Genomic DNA, 22775 nt, shown 5'->3' on the forward strand with positions numbered 1-22775 from the left:
AAACCCTCATGCAATGCAAAATCGTGCAATATAAACAATAGGCCCTATGGGAAAAATGGGATTAGGTGCCGACCACCCAAGATTGAACACACATCTGTAACCAAAACATCACCAAACACAATAAATAATCATAATAAAATATTGCTAATATGCTTTTGCTTCTATCGTAAGCAAACGTGTTCTTTGTTTGATTTTCTATCCAAACAGATGACAGCTGTTCCATCTCTTCAAATTCTTTGTCTTGATCTAATGGATTTTATTACACTTTGAGTTGTTCCTGTTACGAAAGTTGTTTTTATTTTCTCTGCATTCTTTCTAATTCTCAGCATTGCCTCATTTAGGCCTGTAGCACGTGCAATATCACATGGTCTTTCATTTCACTCAAAGCATTTCACAATTTCATATTTTTACTCTATCAACAGAGGCGGACTAGCCATAAGCCTTACCGGGAAACACTTGTGGGCTGAAGGCCAGTGTGATTTTGGCCATAAACGTTAGCATGAGGCCACTACAAATTTTCGCGGGTAAGAATTTTTTGATCCAGTCTGCCTCTGTTTATTGATATTGCTTTTCTTTTTCTATCTGAATCTGTAGTATCTTCACCAGGATGCTTCCTTTTCACATCTTTTAATATTTTAGTCATTTTTAGAGAATAAAGCACAGTTACAAAATGAGGAGGCATGCTTGATACACATAAACAAAGCTGCGTGCGTGTAGTAACTGAATAAACAACACTGTAAAGGCAGAAAAACACTATTAACATCTCACTAGCTCACATTTTACTAAAGCACATTTCTGGGGATTACTACCATAAAACCACCAAATACGGAGGATGAGGAAAGGTCAGGGAATGACCACCGCATATCCCTGGAGCAATATGGCCTTAGTTGCTAATGCTCCAAAAAAAAAAAAAAAAAACCTACCATAAAACAATAAAAACAATTTCCAGTTGCGTTTCTGCTAGTGGAATCTGTTATAAACTGGTAGTAAACTCGATCTAATTGCATTTGTGATAATACTGATAGCTGGAATTGTGTGGGTTTTTACGTTATTATGGTGAAATGTGTTTCCCCTTCACTGATATAAAAAAACAAATCATATAGTTTCAGAATCTTCTCTTCATTCCTATCGTGTTGTGTTCAGTTGGGGTGATTCCGCATTCGACTGCCATTTCTTGTAAACACACAGGCGAATCATGCATAAGCGAATTCGGTTTGTGTTATATACGATATCGTTCCCCTATTTATAAATCGTGTATGATCAAATTCGTGTAGTGTAAACACGTGTTATACAAGGACTGACTGTGCTTGACTTTACTCAAGTTTTTGCCGTCTCGTGAAAACTGAAAAAAATGTGGAAACATATTTTGCCTCCAGTGGGAATAAATGGAGGTATTGTGAAAATATTGTAACTGAACCCAAGAACACAGTATTTTTTATTTATTTATTTTTTTAATTCATTCCAAGACTTCAGAAGTTGAAAATTTTGCTATATAACTAAACTATTTAAATCTCTAAAAGGTAATTTTTATAAAGGAAATTGTATTAGTTTTATATAAATTTGTGTCAAATAAGCACAACACAAAAATCACTTAAGTAAATGATGCATAAACAAAACACGTGGCCAACACGTTTACAAATGCTACTATTGGCTGAGAGAAAGGGCTATGCTGTCTGATCGGAGAATGCACTACACTTTCATCATTATCATATGTTCTGTTATAAGAAACAATTTTGAACGCCTTTTTGATATTTTTCTAAAGCACATTTCTGGAGGTCATGACCATAAAACAATAAAAACAGTTTGCACTTTCCTGTTTATTGGGCTTTTCTGTTAGTGAAATTAATTATAAATGGGTAATAAACTCGGATCTTATTGCATTTGTGATAATACCGATAACTGGAATTGTGTGAGTTTTTACGTTATTATGGTGAAATGTTTCCCCTTCACTGCAATCTTCAATCATATAAAAAAAAAATTTCAGAATCTTCTCTTCATTCTTATTTACTTATTACAATGATGAAGGGAAAGCGACCAATGGAAAATGCAAGTGGTAACAGTGCTAGGAAACCAAACAAAATTTATTTAGAAATGAAGATGAAAATGATTAAGAAGTACGAAGCAGGACAAAGTTTGTCCTCTATTGCCTGGGAATTAGGTCTCACTGCTTCAACAGTGAATACTATTTTAAAGGACAGTGCATGTATAAAAGAACATGTTAAAGGATCAACGCATTTAAGATTAACAGTGATCACAAAAAGCTTTCAGATGCTATATCGAAGATGGAAAAGCTATTAATAATAAGGATGGAAAATCAGATTCAGAAGCAAGTGCCCCTGGGTCTAATGGTCATTCAAGCAAAAGCAAGAAATATTTATGAAGATATTAAGGATAAGTACGGTGAACCTCAAGCCAAGTTTGTGGCAAGCAGCTGGTGGTTTTATAGGTTCAAGCATTGCTCAGGTTTCCACAACATAATTGACTTTAACACAAATTATAAATACACATACTAATTATAGTGGTCTACATATTTTTTGGTATCCTTCCAGATGGAGAGGGAAAATGTCTTTTTTTTTTTTCTTTGCATGAAACAAAAAGTAAAATTTTTGTAATTGCATACTTTTGTAATTTTGTACACTTTTGAAATTTTTTCTTCGCATGAGATGAAAAAATTCAATAAATAATTCTATTTATATGTTCGTCAAACATTTCTTTTTTGCTTCAATCAAGTTCAGTGCACATAGTTGCGACTGCCGCATAAGTCTTGAAGGAAATTCCAACTTTTGTAAAATTCGACTTGCATAGAGTTCTGTGGAATGAAACCTATACTTAAGTCGGGGAGTGGCTGTAGTTTATTTGGATTTTAGTAAAGCATTTTTTTTTATTGCTGGAAAATGTCGGGATTGCAAGATTCTGAAATGGATCACAAGGTGGCAGAAGGTTATGGTTAATAGTTACTTTTTGGATTGGTCTAATTTTAGAAATGGGATCCCAAGGATTAGTTCTGGAACCATTTTGTTTCTGATTTTCATAAATGACATTGAAAGAGTAGTATCACTACTATTATTATTATTGCTTGCAAATATATGATGCAAGGAAGCACAAGGCTTTTGCCATGTAACAAAAAAAAAAAAAAAAAAAGGGAATAGAGGTTATGATATCAAAATTTGCAGATAATGTAAAGATTTGGTGGGTGAGTAATGATTCAGTTCAACAAGATAGGCCTCAATGATGGCCAGAAAAGTGGCAGCTATGTATGCTCTCCCAGAACAACAATTACATCTGGTGGGATTGAATATTGAATATTCGAGGTAGTACAATACATGGTTATATGGTTATCCCCAGAGCAATATGGTCTTAGTTGTTAATGCTCCTAAAAAAAAAAAACAATATATGGTATTGTACTACCTCAAATAAGTAACACTTCACCAGTGAGTGGAGAAGACTACAGTTACTTATTCTCAGCAGATACCACCATCCAGACTGCCCTGTTCCAAAGCTTGTTGGCTTCTCCTCGGTGGGTGGGCAGGTACCCTGGTGTTGCAATAGTGAAAACCCAGTTATGAAGTATAACTTCACAATATGAGAGCTGCCTGATGGTGTGCAGATATAGACTATAAAATATTTAAGGGCAAAGGCCTCATGCTACGAGGTAGAATGACTAACATATAGGTTAGTGCAAAAACATCATTTTAACGTAGCCATCTACCAAAGTAGTTAAATTAATTAATTAAATTGGCTTTGTTTTGGTTATATCTGATATTGCGAATACCTTCGCAACAAGTTGTCATGGTATTGTACTACCTCAAATAAGTAACACTTTACCACTGAAGGAGACCGAGGAGAAACCAACAAGCTTTGAAACGGTGCCGTCTGGGTGGTGGTGGTATCCGCAAGGTACCACCACAGTAGTCTTCTCCACTGATGAAGTGTTACTTATTCGAGGTAGTACAATACCATGGTAACTCGTTGTGAAGGTATTTCACAATGAGATATAACCAAAACGATGCCAATTTAATTAATTAATTTAACTACTTTGGTAGATGGCTATGTTAAAATGATGCTTTTGCACTAACCTATATGCTAGTCATTCTACCTTGTAGCATGAGGTCTTTGCCCTTAAATATTTTATAGTAATCCTAGACATAAATCTTTAGATATCTAGAGTTTTATGTCTGAGATTATTCTTAAATTTGTAATTTTTATGTAGAAATCGGCGATCCCCAGTTTTGTGCTCAACTGTGTGAATTTTGAGATTGTCTACTATTTGAGATTTTGCTTACTATTTGAGATTTAGTGTATAAATTTGGTGCATGCATTCAGAAAGATTTGCTGCATTCTTTTGACTGCACTGACCTGAGCATCATAATTGTTCCAAGTGCAAAATAGTTAAGTCTGATGTATTTTAAGAAATGGCTTTGCATGCTCAAACATGTTTTGCAGACACGGTTCAAATCCAGATTTGCTAGCGTTTTCTTTTTCATGGGATAACTATGAGCTCACTATAAGAATCACAGGACCTGACTACTGTTAAGATTAGAAATGCTCTAATAAATGGATTTTCCCATAAAAGTTTAATTTTGTTCTACTAGATATTTTCACTATTAACCAGTAATTCAATGAAACCCCTATCCACTTTTATATTCACTTGAAAATACTCCATTTATAATCACTTGAAACTACTCCATCCAGCTGGCAAGCTGTTGTTCCAGGTCTTGGTTTTGAAAACCACTATTGAGTTAGGCTGCATAGCAAAAGAAATAGAAGCGTATAATAGAAGCTACTTTTTTTTGAGGAAACCTTCTAAACTTAGTGGAAAAGGTTAGTGTGACATAACTAATCAGTTGTTGGAGATAGCTTGTTACAGAGCAACAGGTCAATCAGAAGTTGTGTATAGTGTGTTAGTTGTCTGACAGCACTGGGGGTTTCCCCAATCTCTATGTTGTATTCTTTGTAAGTGACACAGAACTCTGTGGAGGTCCTATTGGGACTCACCGTTGCCCACACTTTGCCACAAGGAGGCAGGTTAGGTACCCAGTAGATTATTTAAGTACTCTGGCAGACCTGCCACCTATTTTCTGAGAATTTCAGTGGCAAGACCTATAAAAAAAAACAGGGAGGGGGAGACACTAATTTAGAAAGGCCGAAAGAGGTTTGCTTGAATTTTTAGACATTGATTAGAAATTGGCAGCATTGTTAGGGGCATACTTGGTCTGTTTAGTGTTTTTTTTTTTTTTTTATGAAAACCCCAAACACGAGAGGTATTAGAACCTATAGTACTTAATACCATGCTTGGGTTGGAGGTTGTGCAGACAAAAGAAGATATTTATTGACATTAGACATGAACTTCTGTAGACTCTAATTTTCAGGAAATACGTATGAAGATAGACAGTTCCAGAAAATGGCAGTTGAATGAATAAACGAGGAAGATGGAAAGTTGGTTCTGTGAGTTTGAAGTTGGACAGTAAATGGATGTTGGCTGGTGGCAGCATGTGTTCGGATTGTTTTGAAAGAGAGAGAGAGCGGGAATTATAGAAGCCAATTCAGAAGAACAGTGCCCATGGAATTGTATGTAGTAAAGGCATGCATCAGAAACAGTACGTCTATGAGACAGAGTGGAGAGACTCTGTTAGAGAGGAGTCATTAATTAACCTAACTGCCCTCTTCTGAATGGAATCTAGAAGCCTGAGAAAGGTTTTGGGAGCACTACCCCAGATGTGGGAACAATATTCCATGGTAGGGTGGATTTGCAATTTGTACAGAGTGAACAGCTGTTTGGAAGAAAAGTAACGCCGAGAGCGAAAGAGAAAACCAAGTTTTTTGGATACAGAGGAAGCAATATTTGTAATGTGCTTGTGCCAAGAGAGATTAGAAGTTAGGGTAATCCCCAAGGGATATATCATTTTTCCTAGAAATCTGAGTGTCCCTAAAGATAAGTATAGGAGCAGAAGAATCCTTTTTGCGAGATATAAGACAAGACTGAGTTTTAGAAGGGTTAAAATCAACTAAGTTGTCTTTGCCCCACTGGAGAATTACCTGGAAATTGGCATTTGAGGAATTGGTAGCAGATATTCGAGAAGTTGAAGGTGATTGAGCAGGGCAAGGTTTCTCAAAATGGAAAGTGCAATGCAATGTGCTATCATGGGCAAAACTATGAATAGGATTTCCAGTCAATGGAAGAAGGTCATTAATATACAAGAGGAAAAGAGTGAGGGAAAGAACTGAACCTTGGGGGACATCGGCATTAGTGGAGTAGTTAGAAGACAAGAGATCCATCTACCATCACTCACAGTGAGCGATCAGAGAGAAAACCGGATAACCAATTACAAAAAACAGTTGGCAAACCATAAAATGGAAGCTTGTTTAGAAGACCTTTATGCCAAACAAAATAGAAAGCCTTTGAGATGTCAAGAGCAACTGCTTGTGTTTCACCAAACTTTTCCATTGAATTTGTACATAAATGGGTAACATAAGCCAGGATATCACCAGTGGAGCGACACTGACGGAATCCATACTGGCGATCGTTGATCAGATGGAAGGTTTCTAGGTAGTTTATTGTTTTTCCATTACTTTAGAAAGAGTAGAAGTAATTGCAATGGGACAAAAATTGGATGGAACGGATTTGTCACCCTTTTTAGGAACTGGCTGGATATGAGCAAATTTCCAAGCAGAAGGAAAAACACCTTTGGAATAAGAAAGTGAAAAAAGCGGCAAAGAACAGGACTAAGTTCGGGAGCACAGGTTTTGAGAACAAGTGCAGGACCTGGAGCTTTCTTAGCATCAAGATTCCTGGGATTTCAGTGGCTTGAACCTGAAAAAAAAAAAAAAAAAAGTGTTGCTCGCGGTTAGTTATTAGCGTTTGTTAGAATAATTTTGAAGCTTACGAGGGGCTATACGCTGAAATAATATTTTCTATATGCCTAAACGGGTCGGGCAGGAAATTTTGATGTAGTTAAATTTGGACGCGTGGGGCTGAAAACGCTGTGAAAGTCAACAGTAAATGGGGGGGGGGGGGGGGGTGAAGACTGAAGACTGGAGGGAAGAAAAGGAAGTAAGGGGCTGATAGAGAGGATGGCCCCACGATTGCAGTGGAGCAGGCCGGTGGCCTGTGCTCCACCAGAGGGAAGAGATTTGGGAAGGGGAGGAGTGAGGGCAAAGTCCCCTCTCCCCATGGGAGAGGAAAGAAAGCACCGTTCAAGAGAGAAACAGTGTATGTTGAGTCATATGACAACCTTGGATGTCCTTTAGTCCAGGTGCCCGACAGGGCAAGATGGGATTCTTCTAGTCTTCTGTGGTGTCATTAGCATTAGTAGAGGCATATGATGCAAGAAAGCAAGCTTATTCAGCATCAGCCGAAAAAAAAAAAAAACACCACTACTCCCATTTCACCCCTCAATTCGTTCGAAATACCTGTCCAGCTGAGCCTTAAATTTGTTTAGGCTATCAACTTCCACAACAAGCGATGGAAGTCTATTCCACAAACCAACTGCCCGCTGGCTAGAGGCGAATTTCCGCACATCTATCCGACATCCGTCCTTCCTCAATTTGAATTTATGCCCTCTCAGGTGATTATTCTGAGAAAGAGGAAGAATCCCATCGGCATTGAGCATGCTCAAGCCATTCAAAGCCTTGTACACCTCTATCAGATCACCTCGGCGATGCCTAGTCTCCAGGCTCTGTAATTTGCAAAACTTAAGCCTTTCTTCGTAAGAGCAACCCTTTGTTCCATTCACTAATTTTGTTGCCCTTCTCTGTACTCGTTCCAGCAGCTCTACATCCTTCTTGAAATGAGGCCTCCAGACCTGTATACATACAGTACTCAAGGTGTGGCCTGACCAATGCCTTATACAAGGGAATAATCACATCCCTGTCCCTGCTAGAAAAATTCCTGTATATCATTGACAAGACACCATGAGCTACTCTTGCAGCTCGTCTGCACTGCTCAGAGAACTTCATATCTGCCTGCACAATTACCCCCAGGTCCTTTTCATTCTCTACCACTGTCAGCGTAGTACCACAGAGTTGATACGTTGATCTGGGGTTACTGTTTCCCATATGTAGTACTTTACATTTGTCAATGTTAAACTTCATTTGCCACCTCTCAGCCCATCTGCTCAACCTTTCCAGATCCTGTTGCAGCAGCATAGTATCAGTAGTGTCCTTAACAACCCTGCCAACCTTTGTTATCGTCTGCAAACTTGGACATTAAGCCTGATACACCATCATCAATATCATTTATAAATACAGAAAACAACAATGGACCCAACACTGAACCCTGAGGAACTCCACTAATAACATTAGTCCACAATGAGCAGTGTCCATTGATTACCACTCTCTGTCTTCTGCCACTCAACCATCCCTTTATCCATAGCAGCAATTTGCCTCGAATGCCACACTTCTCCAATTTGTGCAGCAGTCTTCCATGCGCAACAGTATCAAAAGCCTTTCTAAGATCCAAATATATAATATCAAAGTTATTCCCTGCATCCAGTTCTTCTGTGACTACATCATAGTATCCAATCAAATTGGTCAGACAAGACCTGCCCTTAACAAACCCATGCTGTGTCTGAGCTATAACTGAATTCTTGTCCAGATGATCCTGCAGTGCTTCTTTAACCAGTGCCTCCATTAATTTTCCTGGAACCGAAGTTAAACTAACAGGTCTATAATTACTTGTGTCAGCCTTTGATCCTCCTTTGTGAATTGGGGTTACATTTGCACATCTCCAGTCCATGGGTACCTCCCCTGAGTCCAAAGAAGCTCTCATAATTATGGCTAGGGGTTTGCTTACTTCCTTTGCTGCCTCCTTTAATATAACTGGATAGATCCCATCCACCCCGGGTGCCTTTTTTATGTTTATCCTCAACAATTTCTCCTCCACTTTCCTCTCAGTTATTAGAAAATCATCTAGCTCACTGCCAATGTTTACTTCACCTACGACATTCCCCTTCCTGAATAACTCCTCATGTGTGAATGTAGATGCAAAATACTCGTTTAGATTGTTAGCCACCTGAGCTGGATCCTCAACTGTTGAACCATCAACATCCAGTGGACCAATCTGATTCATCCCTTTCCTTCTTGAGTTTAAATAGGTAAAGAACTCTTTTCTGTTTTTCTTTGCATCCTTTGCCAAGGATTTCTCATAATCTGCCTTTGCCTGCCTAATCTCCTTTGTGACTTGGTTACAGACCAACTTATAGCTATCATAGGCTTCCACGTCACCCATTAATTTGTATGTATCCCATGCATTTTTCTTCTCTGCCATATGTCTCATTAGTTCATCTGACAACCATTTAGGCCTGAACCTTGAACAATATTTCTTGGTTGGTATGTAAAGCCTGGTAGCTTCCAAGATTAGTTCCTTGAATGCTTCCCATTTTGAATTTGCTGTTGGTAACATCATCAGTTGGTCCCACTGTATAGAATTTAAATACTGTCTCAGACCATCATAGTCGCCTTTACGAAAGCAAAAACCCTTCCCTTTACCTCTGATGGTAGTTACCTCCTTGAGTAAATCCCACTTCAGCACACTGTGATCACTGCCACCCAGTGGTTCATTTATCTGCAGATTCCTAATGCATGAAGAATCACTACTGATAATCAGATCAAGAGTATTACTCCCTCTAGTTGCCTCCCGAACATGCTGGTGTAGAAAACAATCATCCAATAAATCCACAAAAGCCTTGCTAGTGTGTGAGTGACCAACCCACAAATTCCAGTCAATATCTGGGAAATTAAAATCCCCCATTATAAGACTCTCTGATTTACTGGCCCATTCTATTTCCCTGTACAGTATCTTATTATACTCATCAGAGTCATTAGGCCTATAGCACACTCCTACTCTCAATTTTGATCTCCCAATGCTTATGTCACACCAAACTGACTCAACACTGCACTGTCCAGCGATGTCAACTGGCTTCACTTCCTTGGATTTTATGTGTTTTTTAACTAATAGCATAACCCCTCCTCCCTTCCTATCCTGTCTATCCTTTCTGTAGACGTTGTACTCCCCAAATTCCAGTTCTGCATTCCTTATATCTGTGTGACACCACGTCTCTGATATCCCAACAATATCTGCCTTTGATGTTTTGAGTAATACCTCAAATTCATCAAATTTATTTACTAAACTCCTAGCATTAGTGTACACGCAAGTATACATGCACCTGTTTCTATTCTTAGCTACCCTAACACAACCCATGTGTTTACTTGTACCGCAATGACTTCCAGCAGTCTCTGAAATATCCTGCATCTTGTTTTTCAGGCTTCTGCTCATTCCAATAGAAGCAGTGCAAGAATCTCTTTCACCTCTGCCAGTGGCTACTGTTAATCCATTAGTCTTTGTCTCCCCCCAAGCTAGCAGTTTTCCGACCCACCTAACACTGCCTCGATAGCATCAGCAAATATTCTTGCACCCTTTCTATTTAAGTGTATCCCATCCCTGTAGAAGCAATCTCTCCTGTTAACAAGTACAGTCCAGGCTGAAAAAAATTCTACCCCTTCAGCCTTGCACAATCTTTCCTGGGCCGAATTGATCGACAAGGCTCTCATCATATACTCCCTCCTATCGTGTCTGGGCAGAATTGCAGACACTTTCAAATTCAACCCTACTTCACGGCTTTTTTTCAACAGTGACCTGTACTTGTTAAGTAATTCCGCTGGTCTCCTACTCTTAATATCATTAGTGCCAACGTGTACAACTATATCACCTTTTGTGCCCTTAAAAGATGATATCTGCTCTACAACGTCATCAACCTTTGCCCCTGGCAGACATACCCTGGTCCTGTTCCACCTATCCTTTTTACAAAGCATGTTCCCCGTTTCCCTGACAATTGAGTCGCCAACAACTACTAGTTCCTGTTGGACCAGCGCATTCTGCCTTGGGGGCTGCCTCTGTGTTGCAAGATGACCAAGTCCAAGCTCTGGTGTTGATGTGGGCAGCTGAGAGCTTGATGGGCCCCTCAATTTATTTCCTTCGAGGGCATCCACCCTGTCCTTCAAGGTCTCATATAGGCCCATAACAACGCCGAGTTGTCGCCTAATTTCCTTGCACTCCTTGCATCGTGCACACACAAAGACATCCCCCATGGCAGTATCATGTCCCGTACCCGATTGCTCCGCAAACATCAAGCAAACAGTGCATCTTAAAAGGCCGTGATTCAGGGGGCAAGTTGAGTCAAACACATCTAAGACTCTGACTCAACTTGGTCTTTGACCAAGTTGAGTCAGAGTCTTAGCTGTGTTTCCATTACTCTGGACCATTGAGGGATGGCTGTTATCTCGTAATTGATATTGCCCTATTCATGGATTTGTGAACTTTTGGGATACCTCCACCCAAGGGGAGGGTAGGGTCCATTGTCTTGTGAACAGATTTTGTGAAAAAAGTGTGAATGCTTTGTAGGTCTCTTCCTCTTGTAGAACGATGTCCTTCTGGTTTCGAAGAAGCGAGTGAATCTTGGTGTATTGTTGGCATCTGAGGTCCTCATATTGGTCACACTCGTGGACGGGGTGCTCCCAGGACTCCTGTCCACAGGAGCACTGCAGAGTAGCTGAGATTCCAAAGTCATATAACCTCTTTCTAAATGAGCCATGTCCGGTCAATAGGTAGGTGGTTTGGAGTCTGGGCGAAAACCAGGCTGGGGAGAGTGGATAAACTTGTCCGACATCCGGTATAAACTTCTTAGTAATGGAGCCTTTGTTAGTGAGGTTCCAGCGATTTTGCCATAGTGGTTTCACGTGTTGCAAAATCCGTCTGTTCTTAATGGTTTTGGAGTTTGCTGGGGCTGTGGTGAATCCTATACTGGAGACTATGTTTCCTTTGGAATATTGGTACAGCAGCCCCAAGCACTCAATCTCCAAGTCCAGGGTAAGGCATCCCACCAGGACCTAGAGCGCGTGGGTGCTCGCAGTGCAGCAAGCTTTTGTCGTTATCAGTAATATCGATTGGTGTGTCATCTCCAGTTTTTTCTTGTTGAAAGCTGTGCTAGTCTTTGTGTACTAGGCCCCAGCTGCATAGGCTAGTGCTGGGATAAAGAATGCCTTATAGAGGATGCCAAGGGCCCTCTTCTTCAGGCTCCAGTCTTTCCTAGTGACTCTGGCCAGTAGGCTCGCATATCTTCTTATTTTTGTTCTCAGGTAGCAGAGATGTGGTGTGAAGCTAACGTTTCTGTCAAGTATCACTCCGAGGTATTTTATTTCTGTTAGCAACTTATCTTAATCTGCGGTGGTCTTCTAGGGTCAAGGAATCCTTTGAGAAGTATTGAACTTGTTTTGTCCGAGGAGATAGTAAGGAGATTTGTGCTAGCCCAATTTTGCAAGTGGCTAGTGGCCCAGTTTGCTATGGTCTCCAGTCGTGCCTGGCTGTCAGCCTGCAGCATCAGAACCAGGTCATCTGCATATGCCTGGGTTTTAACATTTGGAATATCCAAATTAAGGAACTCGTCTAGGACCAGGTTCCACAAGAGCGGCCCCAGGACAGAACCCTGAGGGCAGCCCCTGTGGACCGGCCTAGAAACAGAGGCGTATGGAGTGGTAATAGTGATTTGCCTGTTTTCAAGATAGGATTTGAGGCATCGATATAAGTCTCCTGTGATATGAGCCTTTGGGAGCCTGGCCAGAACAGCAGGCTACCAGAGAGAGAGAATCAAAGGCTCCTGCGAAGTCAATCGATATTAGGAGGAAGTATTTTGTGTTGCAGTTTTTAGTTGTTTCAATAATATTTTCCAGAGCCTCTACAGCCGAGCGCCCCTTCCTAAAGCCATATTGATAAGGCGACATGAGGTTTGATTCTTGGAAGTGGTTCTCGATTCTTTGGTAGAGAAGGCGCTTGAAGAGCTTGCTGAAGATTGACAGCAAGGCGATTGGCCTATATGACCCTGACATTCCTTGTGGTTTCTTCGGGTTTTTTAATATGAGTTTTATTCATGCCGTTTTCCACAAGGCCAGGAAGTGGCCCACTGAGAGACATCGGTTGAGGAGTCCCAATATTGTGTTCGGTATAGTTTCTACCACCACCTTGAGCATCTCGGGCTCAATTTGATCTATACCAGGGGTCTTTCTATTTTTCATCCTCGCTGCCGCTATGCTGAGCTCCATTGGTGAGAAGGCAGTTCAATAGCTGTGGTTGTGTATGAGTTATTGTCCTCACATAGTTTTCTTTGTTCCTGGGTTTGAGGCTTGGTTGCAGGAAGGAAGATATGGTCCAAGATATTGTCTATAGAGGATTTCCATGTTCTGGTATAGGTTCCCTGAGCTGTCTCGTTTGCCGTTACGACTTCCCCTCTGGAGAGTTTTTGTGGTGACCCGATACACCACTCCCCAGGGGTTAGCATTTTCTTCTGTATTTACTAGGTTTTCCCATGAGGCTTTCTTTCTTTTCTTTATTTTAGCTGTGTAGTCATTTCTGACCTCACAGTACTGTTGATGTAGTACGTTGACCTCTGCCTATGGTCACCAGGCTAAGTATGGGGGAGACAGAGACTTGTCTCCTTCCTTCCCTGCCTGGGGATGGGGTTTTAAAGGGAACCGGGTTAGAGTACCCAGTTCAGATCGCCAAATGGCGTGTTGGCAGCAAGGCTGCAATATGTCTTTTTTCGGTGATGGTTGTCAGGTCCTGTCTTGTCGTAATCCAATAAGAAGGTCATGCTGCCCATCCCGCTCCGGGGGTGGGATATGTTATCTGGCAGTGGGGAGCCCACCAGGTGAGAGGGGGAGAGAGACATTTACTTCATTCATAATCCGCATTCTCACTCTACTTGCATTCTATTTTTATACTTTTTTCTTATAGGATAATAATTTATTTTTTCTGTTTGGTTATATATATATAAGTTAGTGGTTGTGAAAGGCAATGTGCTAATGTTACTTGACTGGTAATGCTGGTTATGGAGAACGAAGGGTGAATGGAACTGTTGTCGCAGTCATGGTGAACAAAGCCGGGAGCTAAGATAAAGGACAAGTAATAAGAAATAATAAGAATAACTTTGAGCCATTTGTCCTGTGATTTCAGCACCTTTTTCGAGGACCAGCCGCCGAAATCAAAGGAGGAAACGGCAATAAGTGGGTATAGCCTCTGTTTATGATATGAAATACAGCCACAGGTGGTATACTAGGAAGTAGATAAGGTATGTCTAGGGCAGTTAAAATATTGCCTTTCACGACTACTAACTTATGTAAGTTGTCCCTTTCTTGCTTTTTAATCAGGTTATTCTTTTATTTCATGTAAGTTATCCCTTCCTTGCTTTTTATTCTTGTTATTCTTTTATTCTTTACTTCCAGCCTCTGTCGGGTTGGCCATGAAATACAACGCTGCATTATTAATATTAAAGTTAAACAAATTATTTTTAACCGACTTAAACAATTTATTTTAACCGAACTAAACCATTTATTTAAACAATTTATTTTAACTGACCTAAACATACCTTACCTACTTCCTGGTATACCATGTGGGGCTGTATTTCATGTCAGAAACAGAGGCTATACCCACTTATTGCCGTTTCCTTCCTCCTTTGATTTTGGTGGTTGGCCCTCGAAAAAGGCGCTGAAATCACAGGACGAACGGCTCTAAGTTATTCTTATTATTTCTTATTATTCATTATTACTTCTCCTTTATCTTAGCTCCCGGCTTTGTTCACCTTGATTGTGACCACAGTTCCGTTCGCTGTTTGTTCTCCCTAACCAGCATTACCAGTCAAGTAACGTTAGCACATTGCCTTTCACGACTACTAACTTATGTAGAAATTATGGTCGTTGGGTACTTTCTGCATATAGCAGTGTCCCAGGTCCATAATCCATTATTTTTATTTCTATTATTAATAATATTTTAATCTGTTGCTACCTTTAAAACACATACACACACACACACACACACACACACACAAATATTTATTTAATTCAATAGATATAGCATAAAATGGAGGTGAATATCCATAACCTACAAAGGATCCTATCAGCCACTGTATACAGGGTGCAGAGAAACTCTACCAACAAACTTGAACAGGTGATAGAGGGTGCCAAATGAAACATTTTTTGTCAAGTAAACATAAGTCGTAAATGAGTCATTATAGCAGCAGAAGCTATTAAAGGGTTGTAAAAATCAAACAACACATTCAGTAATTTAATGTCATTTAATGCATACAAATCATTTGCTGTTGCACATAAAATAGAAAAAATAATCCATAACACAGTGCTCGAACATACGACTACCATCAACATTAATGTATGCATGCGTTGAGAGGTCCTCGGAGTGGTGTGTATCTGCCGCTAATAGCATAAATGCGTAATGTTATTTTATGTTCAGTACGGGTATAGACATGGAAATGGAAGAGAGGCTCACAGGATTTATCAAGAACACTTCCTGGGCAGAAGGTTGCCTCACCACACAACATTTGCTGCAATATGCTAAAGATTGCGGGATGGTGGCTCTTTCCGTATGAATATGCATGATACTGGACATCGACACACCGCTAGGACACCCTGGTTTGAGGAACAAGTTTTGGAGATCTTCGCTAATACTCCTTCTACCAGCACAAGTGTCGTTGCACGCTGATTGGGTGTGCAGCTTTGTTTGGTGTGGGATGTGGTACATGAAGCCAGACTACATCCTTACTGATGCCAGAAAGTGCATTCACTAGAACTTGCTGACTTTGCCCACCATGTCGAGTTCTCCCACTGATTTTTACAGGAAATCAACTTGCAGCCTGATTTTGCCAATGTGCTTTGCACTGATGAGGCATGTTTCAACCAAGAGGGATTGTTCAACAGCTGCGACAGTCATGTGCGGGCAGAGAATAATCCCCATGCAATGGTTGAACATGGCTACCAACACAGATTTAGCGTCAATGTATGGGCTGGCATTGTGGGAAACGTTTTAATTGGACCATACATGTGTCTGCACGTTTATATGGACGACTCTGCATTTTCTAGAGCAAACACTTCCAGAGTTGTTGGAGGATGGTCCTCTGATTGTCTGAGCACAAATGTGGTTCCAACATGATGGTGCATCGCCACATTTTCACAGATGTGTACGTGCACACTTACATACAACCTTTCCAGGCAAATGGATTGGTCAAGGTGGACCTGTAGCCTGGCCAGCAAGGTTGCCTGATCTGACTTGTTTGGACTTTTTCTTTTGGGGATACATGAAGACTCTTGTGTATGAAAAGCCAGTGGAGGAACTTATAGCAACAATTGTCACAGCAAGCACAGAGATACATGACAATCCTAGGAACTTCCAATGCCTACAACATTCAATGATGTGTCGGTGTGAGTTATGCATTGAACATCATGGTCACCAGTTTGAGCACTTCCTTTGAATTGTTTTTTCTATTTTGTTTGCAACAGCAAATGATTTGTATGCATTAAACAACATTAAATTACTGAATGTGTTGTTCGATTTTTACAACCCTTTAATAGCTTCTGCTGCTATAACGATTCATTTACGACCTATGTTTACTTGACAAAAAATGTTTCTTTTGGTACCCTCTATCACCTGTTCAAGTTTGTAGGTAGTTTCTCTGCACCCTGTATAGAGCAAAGCCAATAAAAATCATAATTCCATATATACAAAATACCAAAATGCTAGTTATATGCCAGCCTAACCATATTATGATATACTAAATATTGTATAAATAATAGTATTGTTTCAATTAGATTATGCAAAGCTGAATTTTGAGTTGATAATAGTTCATATTATAATCAGTTATCTGAGATTATGTAATATGAAAATAACAGCATACTGGAAAAAATAACTGCTAGCCCTATAGATAGCCAAACAACTTAAACATTATTAAAATATATACACAAGTGTTTCTGTTTCTTAAGAAAATGAACAGTTGAATAGCAAAGCAACGGCATGAACCAATATCTAGGCGAAAGGAATAGGTGCAAGGATAGAAATAGTACCTCAATCTCCCTCGAATTGCTCTAATAGATTTTGAGGCGTAAGATATTATAGTTAGATAGTATATAAATAAGAGCAAAGGCAAAGAAAATGACGATAAACTACTTCGGAAAATTACCAGAGGTGTAAAGCCCCGTCCCTTAGCAGGATTCCCAGTAATTCATTGTGAAAAGAAGCATGTACATATTATAATTAAATGAATTATGTTTCAGAAGTAAGGTTAAAATTAAAAGACAAAATAATTAAAATTGCCTGTATCAAGTACAGAGTGACCATCATAAAGAACAAAGCAATCCTTACCAATGCATCAGAACTTAGAAAAAAATGTGGATAGACCCAAGCTGCTGCATGAAATGAAAGAAATTTCAACTGTCGAATAAGATAACAGATCACTCTTCATCCAATTAAAAACAATGGATCTCTGAACCAAAATCAAATGCCGACAAAAAAAAAATTTAAGCTACATAAACCAAACATGAAATTGAAACACAAACAACAGAAACCAATGGTGAAAAAAGAAACTTAAACTAATTACCATATAAAATGATGAAAAAACACCAAATATTAATACTAAATATCAATACTAAATATGAATTTACTCATTAAGAATAAAAATTAATTCCTTCCCATAGAACAACTATGGGTACAACTTTTTCAGAGTGTAAGACACAGATCAAAAGTTCTATGGGAAGTGCCTAATATATACTTATATAGATAAGCTAAAAAGAAGACATCTCATTAGTATTTCCCTAACTTTTTAACCACAGTATGAGAGTTAATATTTTCATGCCATAATTTCATAGCTATAAAAACAGCTCTACATAGATGCTTAAATATAAATTTAAGAGGGAAACCATTTTTCTTAAGCTTATTAATACATTTTTTTTTCTTTTTTTAATTCTTTTAGTGAAACTAAAATATTTTAAAATATTTTAGTGGCTGCATAAAGCAATATCCAACAACATGTGTAGACTATAGAAAAAATATAAATTAAGGAGGGAGAGAGAGGGGAGAGAGAGAGAGAGAGAGAGAGAGAGAGAGAGAGAGAGAGAGAGAGAGAGAGAGAGAGAGGGGCGGAAGAGCAAAGAAACTGATAAATAACAAGGACAGGAGAAGTGAATGAAGATATGATAGGAAAATATGTATGCAAATTTTAAAATATTACATTCTAATACAGCCACTCCTCAACTTACTTAAGTCGGAATTTCCCTAAATGCTTATGCAGCTTTCACAAATTTGATTGAAGGAAAAAAGAAATGTTCAATGAACATGTAAATAAAATTATTTATTAAATTTTTTTTTTATCTCATGTGCAGGAATTATAAAATTACAAAAAGAGAGAGGAGACGTCAACAAGTTTTACCTTTCGAGCATCATTGCCAGAATTAACTCCCCAGCTGATAAGCATGCTGCTGCGGAAGTTGAGGGCTGTGTAGATTTAGAAGGGGATTTTTTCCAACACATCACAAAATTTCTCTGCAGCTGCAGAATTGGCACTGGCAGCTTCACTGCATACTTTAATGTTTTGGAAACCACCCATTGCTTGCCACGAACTTGGCTTGGGGTTCGCTGTACCTATCTTCATAAATACTTCTTACTTTTGCTTGAATGGCCATTGGACTCGGGGCACTTGCATCTGAATCTGATTTTCCATCCATATTATAAATAGCTTTCCATCTTCGATATAGCACCTGAACACTGTTTTGTGATCACTGTTGATCTTAAATGCATTGATCCTTTAACATGTTCTTTTATACGTGCACTGGCCCTTAAAATGCTATTCACTGTCGAGAATACCATAGTTTGTCATCTATTGCACAGAATAAGCGAGACCTTATTTCGTGCAATAGATGACAAACTTTGTCCTGTTTCGTACTTCTTAATCTTCATTTCTAAATAAATTTTGTTTCGTTTTCTAGCACTGCCAGTACTTGCACTTTCCATTGGTCCCTTTCCTTCATCATTGCAATAAGTAAAGAGGAATGAAGAGAAGATTCTGAAAATTTATTTATGTTTTTTATATGGTTGAAGATTTCAGTGAAGGGGAACTCATTTCACCATAATATCGTAATGTAAAAATCTACAGAATTCCAGTTATCGGTATTATCGCAAATGCAATAAGATCTAGTTTACTACTCATTTATAATAGATTGCACTAACAGAAAAGCCGAATAAAAACAGCAAAGTGCAAATTGTTTTTATTGTTTTATGGTAGTAACCTCCAGAAATGTGTTTTAGAAAAATATCACAGAGGCACTCAAATTGATTCTTATAATGGAACATATGATAATGACGAAAGTGTAGCACAATTTCCATAAAAAAAAAGACCTTTTAGAGAGATAAATAACTTAGTTATACAGTAAACCCCTGCTATTCGCGGGGGTTACGTTCCTGAAAAATGCCACGAATACCGAAAACGCGAATACTGAGTTATGGCTCCCATAGTAATAAAGGGTTTCTGTTCCAAAGTATGAAATACAGGGTGTCTCAAAAATATTGGTACAAACGTTTAGGGGAGGTAGGTAACATCTAAAGTAATGTGAATCGCATAGGGACCCATAACCGGAAACGTCACGGGAAAGTAGTAGCAGAGGCACAAGAAGCAGAAATGACACAAGACAGTAATTAGTGGCAAACATTTATTTGACATAATATTAACAATGGAGTACAAGATGTATGCATTTCATGATGTTACAACAGATGCTCGAAGGTTCCACCATGAGACGTGATGCATGCATGACACGGTCGAACACACCTGGAGTTTCTTTGACAATAGCAGCAGCACAGACGAGTCTGACCACAAGATCCATTTCCATCTCCATAGGCGATTCATACACGATATATTTGAGGGTCCCCCCCCACAGAAAGAAATCAAGGCTCGATAAATCAGGTGAGCGTGGGGGCCAGGCAATGGGTCCACCACAGCCAATCCATCGACGCCCAAAACGCCTGTTCAAATGGTCACGAACACACTTTCCATAATGGGCAGGGGCCCGTCATGTTGAAACCAAATGTTGTGTCTCACATTTGCTGGAACATCGTCAAGTAACCCTGGTAGAACTTGTTCAAGAAAGATCCAATATTTAGCGGAGTTCATGCGGGATGGTAACAGGTATGGGCCGACTAAGCAGTCACTGACCATACCTGCCCACACATTTATTGCGAAGCGATGTTCTGCTGCATGGGGGCGCACACAATGTGGGCCCTCTGCTAATCCATATGCTAGGTGCATGTCTGCCAGCTCACAATTCGTATATCAATGCATGCTCTTCGTGCGGCGACTACTGCTTGAATGGATAAACCAGAAATTTTCCCTCTCGCGAACTGATGAACAGCACCGTGTACCGACTTCCGGTGACGTTTCCGGTTATGGGTTCCTAGGCGATTCACATTCCTTTAGATGTTACTTACCTCCCCTAAAATTTTGTCTATGTATGTATTATATGTACCTTCATAATATGACTATGTACATAGATGGTACATAGTGAAATGCAAGCATATGGCATTGAAATGAAAATAAGAAACAATTTAATATTAAATGTAATATTTATTAGAAATTTCAAACAAATATTTCAAACCAGCGCCTTTGCTAGCTAAAAAACTTATCCCGCCAGTGCTATCACCAGTTTCGCTAAAGTGTTGATAAAGGAGTTTTGCCTTTTCACGAATGATGAGTGAACTTAACGGAATTTTATTTTAGTTCGGTCTTCTATCCACAGATTTAAAGCCTTTTCCATTTTTTCTAATTTAACATCACGAGTTACAGAAAGGCGCCCCTGTAGCCAGGTGGGAAGGAGCAGCAGTGCGTAGCACACGCTTCTTGATTAGACTGGGGTTCGAGCCTGTCACCACCAAATACGGAGGATGTGGAAAGGTCAAGGGAATGACCGCATATTCCCAGAGCAATATGGCCTTAGTTGCTAATGCTCCTAAAAATCAAACGAGTTACAGAGCAAATTTTTGAAGCAATTAGCGCGTTTTCACGGACACTACGGCGGATTTTTACTTCCAATTTCTTGATTGATCGTACTGTTGACTCATTGATTTTATAATGTTTTGCCACTGAGGAGACACTTTCACTATTAGAAATTTTATCTAATAACTCAATTTTATTCGCTAATGTCATCACCTTCTTTGATCTTTTCACATATCGCTTGTTATTCGTAGCATATTTTTGTACGGGTTAGAAAGAATTTGTCCACAATAAAGTCACTTTCTTCCGTTAACACACTCGAAAAAGTCTGTTTTATACTGCAAAACGGTAGATTTATTACTTTTGTAAGCATATCAATTTATAAATTGATAAATTTATTCAATTTATAAGCATATAAATTAAAAGCAAACGATGAAACCTTCCATGACAAGCGCATAACACATACTGAACAAGGATTAGCAATAAACATCCACGCTCGTGATTTTGTCACCCCTCTCCCCCACCCACTGAGTGCTGTTTTGACCGGGAAAGATAATTTTAGCCACGCCCATGTTTTTTTATGGCAGAAAATGTTCACGGCACTTTAAAATTCACATTTTTTTAGGTTTCATTTTATATTAAATCAACGACCGCGAATACGCGAAACTGCGAATAGTGGGGGTTTACTGTATAGTTAAAATTTCAACTTCCCAAGTCTTGGAATGAATTACCAAAAAAAAACCAGTGTGTTATTGGGTTCACGATACCTCCATTTATTCCTCCAGGATACAAAATATGTTTCCACGATTTTTTTAAATTTGCACCTGCTGGCAAAAGCTTATGTAAAGTTGAATTTCCGTAAGTCGAGTATTACGTTAGCCGGGGAGTGGTTGTATTTCTAATCTAGGAGGCATCACTCTAAGTGCTAAAATAGTTAAAATAACAGCTATTAAATTATTAAAAGAATTAAAATTGTTATTAAATTTTAATTAAAATAGCTACATGCAACAAAAGTGATATTAAAATAAAATTAACCAGTTCTGGGCTATATGTTGCAAGCTGTCTTTAGATCTTTGTAGGTGGCTTGGACTGCCATGGTCCAGTGGTTAGTCTGTGCAGCCTTAAGTAAGGAAGTTATAAGTTTAAGCTCATATATTGCCATCAGAAATACATAGTCATGTTAACTGTGTGGTGCCAAAAAATGTGGCTGCCTTCAATAATTAATTTAATATGTATGCAGTCAAGTCACAACAAATAAAAAAAATATATAAACTCTTCTGGTCTTCACTCTATCAAGAATAAGCAAACTTTAATTATTTAAAGTGATTGACTCCTGTACATCCTTACCTATTATACACTGCATTGTTTTCAATGTGATAATTATATTGACTCATCAGAGAACAGAATTTGATTCCATTATTCAGTGTCCAATTTGTGGTGCTCTGTAAATATCTGTACTCAGTGGTAAATGGACTCTTACTGGATTGAGTTAAAGGAATGCAAGTTGCTGATTTGCATTCCTCTAATCCTTTATCTCACAGGAATTTTAAAAAGTCCCCTTTTTAAAATTCCTGTGATTTTTTTTTTTTTTTTGATTTGGTAGTTGTTGGCGCATCGGCTTCTGTGGCCATATTGCACCTCCCAAGGTTTTTGCAGTACTTTGATCCAAGCCCGAGGCGGGAATCGAACCCGCGACCTTTGGGTTGCCGGCCAGGTACTTTACCCACTCGGCTAGCCCGGTCGGCTTTAAAATTCCTGTGAGCCCCCTTTATATCTTAATACAAGTATGAGTACAGCCAGTCAGAGTTCAAAGCAAATTGATCTGCTGACACTTTTCTATTGATAACTGGCCTAATAAGGCCAGTTATCAATAATCTTTCAATTGTTACTGATGGATGGCTTCTACCTTTATTGTGATTATACATTCCTAACTTCTGAATTTGTTTCCATTCCTTTGAATGACGTTTT

General features: G+C 39.1%; 1 protein-coding gene across 3 annotated transcripts in view; it reads left to right on the forward strand.

Moving 5' to 3' along the window:
• The window catches only part of LOC150076723 (ADP-ribosylation factor-binding protein GGA1-like), a 303671-nt gene that overhangs the window by 40511 nt on the left and 240385 nt on the right, over window positions 1-22775 (forward strand). The gene's annotated exons all lie outside the window — the stretch shown is intronic.

Source organism: Mastigoproctus giganteus, chromosome 12 (assembly GCF_048544385.1).
Source record: "Mastigoproctus giganteus isolate SK-2022 chromosome 12, ASM4854438v1, whole genome shotgun sequence".
Taxonomy (NCBI): Eukaryota; Metazoa; Arthropoda; class Arachnida; order Uropygi; family Thelyphonidae; genus Mastigoproctus; species Mastigoproctus giganteus.